This window comes from Fringilla coelebs, assembly GCF_963513975.1.
Source record: "Fringilla coelebs genome assembly, chromosome: 6".
NCBI classification, from domain to species: domain Eukaryota; kingdom Metazoa; phylum Chordata; class Aves; order Passeriformes; family Fringillidae; genus Fringilla; species Fringilla coelebs.
Genome location: NC_140034.1, coordinates 17,066,578 through 17,078,795, shown reverse-complemented (window position 1 = coordinate 17,078,795; position 12,218 = coordinate 17,066,578).

Sequence of the window (12,218 nt, the reverse complement as noted above, 5' to 3'; positions counted from 1 at the left end):
TACTTATTCTCCAGAGAAGGATATATCCTCTAGTACAACATTAGTCAGCAGTCTCCTCTGCTTCAGGAGTTGCTATTTTTAAGTCATTGGAAGGAGGGCTGCTTTAAGAAATACCATTTGAGTCATAGGAAAATTGAACAGGGGTCAAGTCTCACTGTCCTGAGTAGGAAGTTGCACTCCCACTTCCTTCCTTCCTCTTTCCAGAAGAGCTTGGTAATTATCTCCAACAGTCTTTCTATCAGTGAGCTGCCCTGGGGACTGAAACCTGCCCTGTCTCCCTTGGGAACCTGTGAAACACTCCCTGAAACCCCACTAGCTGCATCTTCTGGTGAAGCTACAGGATATCACTAAGATCTTTTGTGAAATCTTGGATACTCAGCCTCATCCCACCCCTTGCCCTGTGTGTCATTGCTCCTGGAGAGGTGAGAAATAAAGTGCCCTCAGCAGCGGAAGGCTGGGCTAAGGGCCCAGAGGATGGTGTGGAGCTGTCCACAGCTCTACTCTGCCATTAGCACCTCTTCCTACTGGGCCACCACACGTGAACAATGGCCACTTGACCATCTTTAATTATTATTGGGTTGGCTGCAAGTTGAGTGTTTGCTGCTTGATAAATTGATGCATAACACAGGGAACTATTATTTAATTCTATTTTGCGAATGGGAAAAGTTTGGGCCTCTTCCTCTAAGTGACGCCACTGAGGGTTATGGCAAAAAATGGGCTAACTCTAGGTTCCCAAGGAGGAAAAAGCTGAGCATACACTCATCCTGGCACTGCTGCGGCATGTGTGCTTCACAAACAGCACTGTGGGCAGCTCTTCTTCTGGTCAGCACATGGAGGAGAGACTCCCTGGGGTCAACACAGGGTGGAAGGTAGTGCTGGCTTAGGAGCTGCAGGGAGGATGTGACTCCACATGTGTCACTGGAGAGAGGCCAGCAGCTGTGCCAAAGCAGTGGTGATTGCCACTGAGCCAGCAGAGAGAGGGCCCTGCAGCTTGGATGTTGTGTCTGGCTAAGGAGAGACCCTGAACGAGGAGAAAGGGCTCAGCTGCGATAGTAACAACAAAGCCACTGCTGGACCTGCACTACCCAGTGAAGGTGGGGTGGAAAGATAGGAGGTGGAGCTTTCTGGTTGATTTAGAGAACACCTGCACACCCTACTCTGCAAACGTGTCCTCATTGTCTTGCATGTGGCAGTGCCCCCAACGGAGTTTTTTGGTTGTCAGACTCAATTCCTTGTGTGCTACCCTTCATACAAGGTTCCCAAAGGTGTCTGCAGTCCTTGACTAAACTGGTGAACTGGTGCCTTCCAGGTATGTAAATAATAAGGAATGAGTTTCATATGATTTTTTATATATATATATTGCCAATTTTTTACTCTCATGTGAAAATCATGTTAAATTTTTACACACTGAAACACCACTGATTCTCTAAACTGATGTGGGAAGGGAACAAAACTGGATTTTCCTTCTTGTGTTAGCAGGAGACATTTACCCAAGGCTAGCAGGGAGCTTTGATAGCACTAGCTGCAGATCTTCATTCTCACTTAGTTACAGGTGGCTTTGTGCCTCCTGTCCTGCTGAGCCCCACACGTGCTGAGCTGACAGCACTGTGCTCCAGCCTCTCGGGCACAGCATGGACAGCAGAGAGCTGTGGAAAATGGAGTGGTTCTGGGCAAATGCTGGCAGCCCCTTGCTGTGCACATGGCAGCAGAGCATCCTCTGGGCTCCTTGTGTCTGCTCAGAGTTTGCCAGCACAGAGGCACTGGTGCCCAAGTGTCATCACAGCGAAGCAGTTCAACCCACTGCAACAGAGGCAGTGTGGGTTTGTTTAGTTGTGCTGTTTGCTGGATTCATTTTTATTTTCACTGTGACAGCTTTTACAAGGAGAAATCAACTCTCCTCCTAGCTAAACCAATTATTCTATTGCATTGCAAAAGAAAAGTAGAAACACTGTTATTGTCTGCAAACATCTATGTGTGGTGAATATAATATTAGGAGAGGAGGCTCTAAATTCTTATTTTGAAGGAAAATTAAAACTATTAACAACTGTCTCTCTTTTGCATTCTGAAGGGCTGGGTGTAACCTAGGTTTTGGGCAAAAAATCCAGTCCTTCCTCTGAAACCTCTTTTTTTTTTTTTTTCTATGTGGTCTGATCCACCAAGTGGGACACTGTGTCTCAGAGCAATGGGCACAGAGAGCTGCCACTGAGCATCACTGAGTGCAGGCAATGGCTACTCTGCCTCTGGCAGCTGGATGTCTCTGCAAGTGGATTACAAGAAGTTTGTCATTCTCCATGTTGTCTACATGTGATAGGATCTTCTATAATCAGTAAGCAATTAGCAAGCTAGTATCTAGAGAAGGTGTAAAAGACAGACCAGTTTTTACTGTAGTTTTAATCAGAAATATCCCTTCTCATTGCTGTTGTGCCCAATTTTGTCTAAGCAGGATTAGTTTGTGACCAGAGGGCAGCTCATCTGCGAGCCCAGGTAATCTTTTGAAATGATTTCTGAGGAGACCTCATTATTTTGCCAAATGACACTGAGCTGGCCTAACACACCAGTCTTTCAGGGCAGCCTTGGGCAGCCAGGCAGTGCTGTCAGCCAGCAGATGATTTTCCTAACCATGTCTTAAGCAGGGCACCATGGGCAGCAGGGAGGAAGGAGGACTGAATTTGTGGGCGCAGGTGGAAATGGGGCAGGATCAATGTCAGGATGTGTTGTTGCATTGCTGTAAATCCTTGGCCACCAGAGTGTCCTGGGTTTGTAGACTTTATTAGGATGATGTGACATGGCCCAGAAAACTGAGAAGTGTTTCTGGTTTCCTCTTACTGTTTCTCTGAGCCATTCACTGTTTTCACCACTATGGAGAAGTTAATCAGAAGCATGCAGCAGAAAAGACTGCAATGTGTGGGGCCTTACTGCAAAACTGCTCACCACAACAAGCAGGAGGTGTTTCTGGAGAGAAGTCTGGAGCCAATGGTCCAGGTTGGGCATCTGAACCATGACCACAAAGGGCAAGGCATGCTGCTTGTTGCTGTCTTCCTTTGACCCAAAGCCCTGGTGGCACAGAAAAGGCCTCCTGCAGTAGCCAGGATTGGGAAGGAGACTCACTGTGGAGTGAGCCCCCTGACAGGAAATTGTTGTTTCTGTACCTTGGAATGGCTTGGACAAAATCAAGTTGATGAAAGGCACCATGACTATACTCCAGCATGAAGGAGAATCAGTGGAGGGGCTGCTCATACTGCAGTATGTCTCAAAGCACTGTATTTGTGGGTGCCTGAACACAGATTGTATGGTGTTTTTCTCCTTGTAAAGAAGGACACACTATTTGTCTAAAAATAATGTCCAAATTCAGCCCAGAGTGGATTCCTCCAGAATACAGCTTTTGGCCAGACTACTCTGAATTGGACAACAGCATCTGGAAAAGCCTCTGTGTCCCTTGACTGCTAGAGAAAAAGCTGTGCTTGATCTTGGCACATATCCCATCTCTCTTCAAGGTGCAGAATGATTCTCTCCTTTTTGACCTCGTTGCTGCTGGACTTTACTCCATCCAGAGTTTATTGCAACAATCTGAAAGCAGCTGGCAGCTGAGTTCAATACTTGCAGGAATAAGATGGCTGATTCCTTTTGCAGAAAGGCACCGAAGTGAAGCTTTGTCCAGGCAAGCACATCCCACAAAAGGTATGAAGCAGAGCAAATTTCATCAGCTTTAGGTCACAGAGACTGCGCTTCCTAGGAGGAAAAACATCATTCTGTGCCATATAAATCTACATTTTTACTGTAGGTCAGGACACCTCTCTGCCATGGACCCAGGCTGGAACTTTCAATGGCAACGGGCTATTTACTCTTCCAGGGAACTCAGTTCCACCAGTTTGAAACACTGGAGTTAGTCATCATTACCTTATTAGCCCACCCCTCCATGACATAGCATGTGAGTACATTTCTAGCTACCATTGTGGTGCCTCATGGCATTTATCCCACTGAAAGGCAAAGGAGAAACACTGGTTCCAAAGGGAGCTGCAAGTGTGGGTAGAAATGCCTCCTCCCTCCGTGTGTGGTGAAGCCAGCTGCCATGCTCTGAAGCTGGCCCTTGCCTTGGGCAGAGGGAGGTGAAGCCTCCAGTTCATTTGTGGGGCACAGGAAGGGCAGATCCAGCCCCTTTGCAAACAGACAGGAGCAGGGTGCCCACTTTCCAGCATGGCTCTGCCAGCGCTGGAGACAGATGCGTCAAGAGACTCTGCAGTTGACTCTGTACTGCTGAGATTTGCACAGTTTCTCACCCACCTCCTGCCTGTGTCCTGAGAAGTGTGAAAATCTGATTTCCTGAATGTTTCCTAGCTGGCTCCCAGCCCAAGGGGGTGAATCACAGTACCACTGTCCTGCAGCCAGCTGCCCTCAGCTGATTACTCCTTGCCAACATGAAGTCCGTGAAGCAGGATGGCTCCTTCAGTCTGCCTCCTAACATCCTTCAGACTCTGGGCTGGTGTAGTCCCTGCCCTGCTGCTGACCTGGTCAGGAAACCTGCAGGGGACAATCCAAGGCCCCTGGGTGCTCCAAAATTACACAGGCTTTTCACTGGTGCCAGGGAGTGTTGATTCACACAGGGTTGCATATCTACACCTAATTAAATTGAAGAACCTTCTTCACATCAAAAAGATTACCTATTTTATCTGACATGGCCTCCCCTTCATCACCTCCAGCCACTACTTTCTCCTGGATCTGTGTCTCCCCTAGATACACAGGCTTTCAATTGTGTTGGGCTTTTTAAGTTAAATTTGAATTCGAGAAAGAACGAAATGAGCTCCAAGTACCAGAATGTGAAAGCTCTGGAATGTTATGCAGCATTAATCTCAGCAGTGAGTGGGAGCAAGACACAGAGGGATGCACAGCCTGAGAAAACCAGGGAGGCTCAGTAAGTAGCAGGAGCAGATAAAAGCAGACAGCTTGGAAGATTTTTTTGGAAGAGAAATATCAGTGTAAAGAAGGCAGACAGGAGAGAGACAACCCAGGCCACTTCCAGGGCAGACCTTTCAGTGAGTGCCAGCAGCTCTGTGCTGCTGGATATGGAATTGTTTTATGAGTTCCTCCAATCTCCAGGCTCTTGGAAAACTATTGTCTAGTGCCTGATTTAACAGGAAGTACAACTGCTCAAAACAGGGAGCAGATCCAAGAAGAAAAATGAAAAGCAAAAATTAAATCCAGAGGTTAGCTTTTCCTATTTTTAGCTTTTCTGCAAGTTATCTGGAATGCATGCAACTTATTTTGGAAGATTTAGGAAGCAGAGTGTGTTGCCAGTTCTTGCAGTAGAAAAACCCAAATGTACTGCATCTCTTGTGACAGATGATGAGCTGCAAAAGATACTTCAACAGGCAAGGTCCTTAAGGGATGCTGGCTTTAGATGACTGCATTAAAGATTTGTCTAGTAAAAGCTCTGTTAAAGAGAGACACAGAGAATGGGACAGGGACCCAACATATGGTTCTGGAGCTGGGGTCACAGGTTGTGTAGCTCTCAGAAATGACTGAATTGGGCCATAGCTGTATAGGTGTTTTGCATTTCCAAACTCTCCCATAAGAGGGAGGTTGCACTGTGTGCTTCGCAAAGATCCCCACAGATCTGGTGGGGATTTGGCAGCAGGACTCTGATGGTTTGGCTATGTTACAGGCAGCCAGGCAAAAGCATTGCCCAGGACCAGCTCCTTTCCTGACCCCACTGAGCATTGCTCTGTTCTCTGGCCTTACCCACCAAAGAGCTGCAGCCTGAGCTGCTCAGAGAGCAATCCTGAAGCTCCCACCTTCATTTGAGGTCTGGCATCTTTGAAGGGGAACAGTGATCAAACCCCAGCTTGTGGCTGTCTTGAATCCCTTTTCTTTGACTTATTGCACAGATACAGAGAATTCAGTTTTGCTTTCCTGTGAACCACTGTGGCTTGCTGACTCCCACAGGGTTGCTCGTGATGAATACACAAAGATCTCCCTCACCAAACACAGCTATTCCTGGTGCACACAGGCTCCCTCTTCCTCACAGCTCCATTTACTGCCAAGGGCTTGTAAGCTCCCCAGTACATCAGGAGCTGGGCTGAGGTGCCTTTCCCTCCTGCAAGCTCTGGGAACATCAGGATCCTAGAGGTAAAGGCACTCCAGGAGATCATAACCAAGAGATTTGTGTTGTGTTCATCCAGGAGGTTATTGTCAGCAATACTCAGGTACTAATTGCTGATGAGCCCATATATATGTAACACATTTTGGTTTTAATCACATAAACAAGTATTTTCCTGGCCATGGCACTGGCAGCCAAAATGTGATAAAAATTTAGTGAGCTCCCTCCTCTCCCTGACAGTGAGCATTCCCACCGAGCCAGTGGAGGCAGCCACCAGCCACGGCCATGATCTGAGCCATAGGCTGAGCGATGGATTCTGAAAGGAACATGCAAACCTGTGGGAAGGACTGTTTTCCTTCAAAGGGCTGCAGAGCTCGTTGCTCAGAGGACCCTGCTGCATTATTTCAGCAAGGAAAAGGCAGTGCTGCCCCACAATGGACAAAAGGGATGCAATGCCCCGAGGTCTCTCCCGGCAGGCTCCCAAATTCGAGAGAGGATGGCCTGAAAAAGAGGCAGCAATGTCTCTGCTGATCCTGCCTGCACTCTCCTGAAACGCCTTCATTGTGTGCAGAGGGGCTACTGCTGATCACTGTGGGGCCAGAAGGAGTTGCTCAGCTCTTCACACAGACCTTGGGTATGGAGTGCTTGTTCTTCTGTTATTCCCATCCTCCAGTGATGCAGAAGAGTGTGGCATCTGCATGTGAGGGCATGCAGAAAGGCTGCTCCCAGCAGCATGCCTGCTGATACCTGTGGGCTTTCTCTGATGTGCAGAAAGAATTGTTTTCCAGCCTGGGGTATTTCTTTCTTTCTTTCTCTTTCTTTCTCTTTCTTTCTTTCTTTCTTCCTTCCTTCCTTCCTTCCTTCCTGCCTTCCTGCCTTCCTGCCTCCCTGCCTCCCTCCCTGTACTCCTGTGTACTCCTGCTGGTCCCTTGGCTGATCTCAGCCAGTCAAGTGGTCCAAGCCCCTATCCCAGCTGGATGCTAATTTATTCAGGAGGGCTTGCTCCTTTGGCAGATGTTCTGCATTTCACTACTTCAGATACTCAGCTGTCAGCAGAGTGGAACATGCTGTTGAGGGCCTCCTGTAATGACAGCCACTGCAGAAAGCTGTTTGAAATGCTGGCCAGGGATGGTAATGCACCTCAGCACATGCTGTGCCAGTGAGAAGCTCCCTTGCAGGCCTATGGAATCTCACTCCATTTATTAGGCAGGCTGATTGCTCTGATCTCCACTCAGAGACACCTTTCACTACAAGCTAGATGAGAGTTTTCAGTGTGCCAGGTGTGGCATACTTGCACTCTACAGGACTAATGAAATTTAAGCTTTTTTTCCTAGAAGGTGGCTTCATTCACTTCTTGCATGTTCCTTGTTCAGTGATTCCAGGTAATCCTCTATCCACAGGCAGTGAGCACATGGGGATATTAGCATGGATACTGTGCATTAGCTCCCTCAGGTAGTTGTCCATGGATATACAAATGTGGTCAAAGATGCTTGTTGGTGTCTTCCATCTTATCCTATAAAGCTTCTAGTCAGAGCCATGAAAACTGCAAATACCAAGCACATAAAGGGCTAAGTGCTCTGCTAATAGCAGTGGAACAGAACTTTGTGTGTGTGCAAGGAACAGTTGATATAGCTGAAATACCATATTTATAATTTTTAAAAATTTCCTCAGGCTTCCTGGCTTGTGTTTCACCATGTGGTGGAGGCCTGTGCTAAGCCACCTGGAGCACATATGTTGTCAGCCTATAAATCTAGATGGTGGTGGCATCTCATGGGTGAAGACTTTCTCAGTCCTGCTCCTCTCAGGAGCTCTGGCCATAGTGCCATGCCATGTCATAACTGGAATCATTGTGGTGGTATTCTTTGAGGCTGCTCCAGATTTGAGCACATCTGAAACAATCAGGAGACAGTTACTGGAACCATCATAACATGACCTTCACACAGTTGTTCAACGCAGCCAGTTGCTGGGCTTTCAGCTAAGACCTGGGCAATAGCTGAGCTGTTTATTCTTGCCTGAGATTATATTCATTCATTGGTACCAAATTCCTCAGGTCTACTTGGTGGACGGGCTTTGCTGTGTCCCACTCGTTTCTGTGGGATGCTACTTATTGTGCTTCTTAAGATTCAGCTTCAGATATCAAGCTTGTATTTCCAAGGCAGCAGTCAGCCAGCAGCCAAGCCCTGCCAACCAAGAAGGACATAGATGTGTCTTGTAGAACATTGTTCAAGGATAAGTGTATGTACAGAGTGACACCCAGAGAAGTCTTTCACAAAGCAGGGTCAGCTCACATTAAGCAGTGCCTTGCTGCAGGTACCCTCTGTGGGACAGCTTTGCCATGCACCCCTTTGCAGCTCTGGTGGTGGAGAAGGTGCCCAATCTCCAGTATGTGCAGCAGCAAAAGCACTGCAAGAGCTCTGTTGCTAAAGGATGGCCTCAGCATAGTTCTGGCTGCAGAAGCTGTGTGTCTCTGACGCAGCGATCCATGCAGAGCAGTGACAGGCACAAGTTGTCACCAGCTGTGGCTACCAGTGGGTTGCAGCCCTTCAGCAGCTTGTCTGCCTCTGGCTGGGAGCAGTGAGCTGGTCGTGGTGAGTGAGGTGGCTCAGCCTGGCAGGTGCCTCCCTTTGAGGGGCACAGCTAAGCATTTGCTGCTATTTCTATGCTGAGGTGGTGGTTGAGGGTTACTATTGTTCACATCCAAACATCAACTTATGAAACCTCTCAAGTCTGTCAGCCTGTGGATTTTTTTAATGCAAGCAGTGAAATTCACTGCCACTTCCACTCCCAATCCAAGGTTTAGGGTTTAGTTAGCAAATTTTCATCTCTCCTGGATGGTAATTTGCAGGCATCAGTGGCATCCAGCTGAATCCACCAGGAAAACCCAGCAAATGTAGGTTACTATTCATGAGTGCAACCTGCACTTCCAGGGGGTTATCAGGCTTGAAGTACTAAAAATCACTGAGCACCTCCTGGTCAGAAGGGGAGTTTGTGTGTCCTATAAACCAAGCACCACATGCAGCTGGAGATGATCACATTGGGTCTCTTAGACACTTGGTTCCTGTCCCAAAAACTTCAGCACTATTTTGCTGTAGTCCCCTCAGGCTTGGTGTGCAAATGTGCCCAGGTCATGCCAGCTAAGCTACAACGGCCCAGCAATGACAGCTTCCACCCAGTTGATAAAATAGTTCTTGTCTTGTCTTGCCTTGTCTCATCTGGGCTGGGAGTGTTTGCACTTAGAGTTCCTTCAGCACAAAGGCAGTCAATCAGCAGGGTAAGGAGGGGAGTTGGGGAGAAAACATCCTCATGTTGAAGCTGTCCTGCAAAGAGGAAGATAGGTTCCCAAAAGCTACATGGCAGATGGAGTAAGGCCCTTGCCAGAGCCTAATAAAGTGAAGCTGGGCAAGCCCAGGGTTCCTGACTTGCAGAATACAGACTTTTTTTTCTAAGTCAGTCACAAAGATAAAGCTCAAACATACAGAGTCACTAGTGCCACAGTAAAATTTCTGCAAACTACTTAAAATCAGGAATTTTACCAAATGAAGAAAACTGGAAATTTTGGGTCCCCTCCAGTATAACTCTGATGCTGGCTCAAGCAAAGCTTATTGCAAAACCAGGCTGAACCTGAATACTGCAGCTCTGGCCATAGTGCCAGACCATGTAATTTTTCCTGCCTCTCTTCTTGCAAGCTATTTATACCAGCCCTGCTTCATGTAGGCTGCAGCTGTCGCTGTGCCTGAGCGTCTCAAGGCGAGGGAGCTGCTCTGAGAGGATGCTTTCCTCCAGGAATCAGGGCACAGGAGCCGCTGGAGCGTATTGCTCCTCCTGTCCCAGAGAAACGGGAAATCGAGGGCAGAGAGCAGGATGGAGGCAGCTCTTGTCAGGGAAACATGGTGGGCTTTGCACAGAAAGGAGGCTGAAGAATCAGAACATGAGAAGAGCATCGATATCAACATACTGGGAAGTAAAATGTAGCTAAGGCTGAATTGCCAGTAACACAGAATATCATTTCCAGTGAAAATCCTATTTAGAAATGTCTGTGAAGGCTGGATGCTGACAGAGCTGTCTCACGAGCATGGCCAGACTGATGGGACAGTCCTTCCTCTGAGCCAGAGCCCTGTGTTAACAGTGGCCTAATTTGGGCCTATGGCAAGAGAATGATTCAAAAACTGCAACCCACTATACATGGCACTGAATGTTGGGTGGTGATAATGGCCAAGAATTACAACTTAAGTCCATTTTGGGGCCAGGAAAGGAAATAGTTGTGCAATAGCATTCACTTCCCATTCAAATCCTCTACAGAGAGGGAATCAAGGTCTGATAAGAATCCTAGTTAAGAAACACAGGGTGATGCTGATATGCTCTGAGGTATGTTGGCCATGAGAGTTGTTGTTGAGTCTTCTCAGTTGTGACCTATATGGTCTGTGCCTCCTTTCCTCTGGCCTTTCTGGCAAGGCTTGGAGCTGTGAGTCTAGGGTACTGTTCTACACCAATTTACAAATTCTCATAGTTCATTTGTAAGCTACAGTGAGCAAAGTCCACATTATTTCTGAACAAGAAACATCCACATAACCATGTAGTATATTTTTATCATACAGATTATTAGCATCACAGTTGTAATGAATGCATTTTAACTTTCCTGAGCATCTCTAATATCACCCAGTCTCTATTTTTCAAACTGTAATGTAACAAGAGACATCATTAGCATAATACATCAGGCTACTACTCACAGCAAAGGCATCTCTGCTGGGAACAGAAACCTCCCATGCTCTTTCCTATTGTGTTTCTTAGGGCAAGTGTGGTGCTCTGTGGCCAGGATGAGAAAACTACTTTCCATGTGGGTGAGACCCAGCTGGGAACTGCCACCCTACTTCAGCCTTTGTTTTGATGAAAACATTGAGGGAAAGAATAGTGCAGGTTCTCAACAGGCATAATCCAACCCACCTAACTGCTATCTATTTCTGAAATGGGCTCACATCACCTCCCCACTTCCAGTGCCTCCTCTGCAGTGAGGAAACAACCCAAAAAGTAAAGGCCATGAGCACGGTGGGCTGGCCTGGCTTGCCCTGTAGCCTCACACTAACCAGACATAACAGGAGCAGAGAGAACACGGGGACAAGGTCTCCTGTTCAACAGCAGCTGCTTGGTTTGGGTCAGGCATGAGATGAAGTTGCAGCGTAACCTGGCATCCAAAACATATTTTGATTAACCCTTGCTGTTGCTGAGGCTCAGCCCTGCAGTACATGATCCTCCACATGAAGCCTCTAATCTAAAACAAGCAAAGAAGGACATGCCAAAGTTCTCTGATAAGCACAAGATGGAAGCTGCACAAAGGTTTGTCTGCATCTGCTTGTGGGCCCTCCTGGGGGCTTTCCATAAGGCAGAGGAGCTTGTGCCCACTTCTTTTACTTTTTGGCTGTGTGTGGCTGACTCAGCACACCCCATAAAACAATTGCTTCCAAACCAGTGTAATGTGATTTACTGCTCCACATGGTGCTGCCAGCCCATGGACCCCTGTGAGGTGAGGCAGCGTGGTGGCCAGGAGCACCTGCCCTAGAAATGGGGCTTCCTGCAGGCTGGCCACCAGGTGGGCAACCCCTGCAGAACTGGGGCAATGGGATCACCAAGTGGGACTTATTCCTGAAGGACATGTCTAGGAAGAAGTGATTTTAGCCTAAGAGCATGCAGGTCCTGTGTCAATAAAGGCACTTGCTGGGCCCTTTGGGCTCAGGACCTGCCCTGAAGGTTGCAGTGTTCTCATTGCAGCTCACAGGAGTTAGTTATCCTAAAAGACTGCAGTATTAAAAAGAAGAAAGGCAAAAAACCCATTATTGAAGGGACCCTCAAATTTTTTTTTTCCAGTCAGAGGACTGCGGTTTTACTCCCAATAAAGAGCTATTTTGCAAGACAGTCAAAAGGAAAGCAACTTGGCATGTTTTATGGCCTCTGTTGCCCCCTCCAGTCCTACATTAGTAGTTGGTGCTGTTTTTTGGAAAACAACAATCTTAGGAAAGCCTGCACTAATAATAACAATGTCTCAGGCTCATCATTTGATATACATCTGGCATAAAAGCCTGCACTAATAATAACAATGTCTCAGGCTCATCATTTGATATACATCTGGCAT